A 926-nucleotide genomic window follows, 5' to 3' on the forward strand; every position below is an offset into this window, starting at 1 on the left:
CACCTAATTTCTGCCCGCACCGATTCGAAACCCTATGAAATGTATAAGCCGATATTGTATGCAATGTATATTCTATCCTATGAGATATATAAACCGATATTGTATACAAGTTAGAGGCACTTGTGTCCTGGTCGGAAAAAGGGAAGTGGTTAAACTATGTAAGTTCACTTGCCAGTTTCTCGTTCTTTGACATTAAAGTCTACAGCGCTCATGAACATGCAGACCCATCGTTTTCCAAAGACTGCTGCGCTGTTTCCATTTTACACGTATTTCCACAACAGAGTATAACAGCAACACAGTCTCCCAGCTCCTACACTGACCTCCTGAGTCCAGCGCGCCGAACACCTTTCCCACAGTCTCTCTGCACATGAGACGAGTTTCAGCAAACTATGCCCTTCTACGACTCTCTCTCCCTGCTAATTTGCACTCCCCGTTGCTCTATCATTCCTCGAATAAATACTCAGCTGGTTTGACATTCCAAAATGTGACACTTCAAACTTACCTGCTTTGAAAACTATTTCCAATTCCTTCTTCAGTGTTTCTGTTTGATATTTCCAATTAACCAGAGCGTCAATGCAAAAGTCGTGAAGCAAATCCCTGATAATTTCCAATAGCGGGGCTCGTCCGGGATTTCAACCCGGGACCTCTCGCATGTGCTTTTCCACCCGAAGCGAGAATCATACCACTAGATCAACGAGCCCGTATTTGCAGATTGCGTCACAACTGAACTCCGAAGCCATTTAAATTTAATCAGTGGAAAACCCATTGTCCTTTCCGTTGTTGAGAGGAGAGTCTGATGACAGTATTCCTTTGAGATTACAAGAGTATTCGTTACTTGATTCAGTCTAAATAAGAATATAACTGACCCTGATGTATTGCACGTCAGAATGCGTTTGCCAATGGAAAGCACCCAATCAAAGGACACT

At 43.1% G+C, this 926-nt stretch overlaps 1 non-coding gene across 1 annotated transcript; it reads right to left on the reverse strand.

Moving 5' to 3' along the window:
* Positions 1-616: 616 nt before the first annotated feature.
* On the reverse strand, positions 617-700 carry trnap-cgg (transfer RNA proline (anticodon CGG)). The gene is given in 2 exon segments: positions 617-652; positions 665-700. It is a non-coding gene; the product is annotated as a tRNA-Pro (tRNA).
* Positions 701-926: the final 226 nt, after the last annotated feature.

The sequence above is a fragment of the Hypanus sabinus genome, unplaced genomic scaffold (assembly GCF_030144855.1).
Source record: "Hypanus sabinus isolate sHypSab1 unplaced genomic scaffold, sHypSab1.hap1 scaffold_62, whole genome shotgun sequence".
Classification (NCBI taxonomy): Eukaryota; Metazoa; Chordata; class Chondrichthyes; order Myliobatiformes; family Dasyatidae; genus Hypanus; species Hypanus sabinus.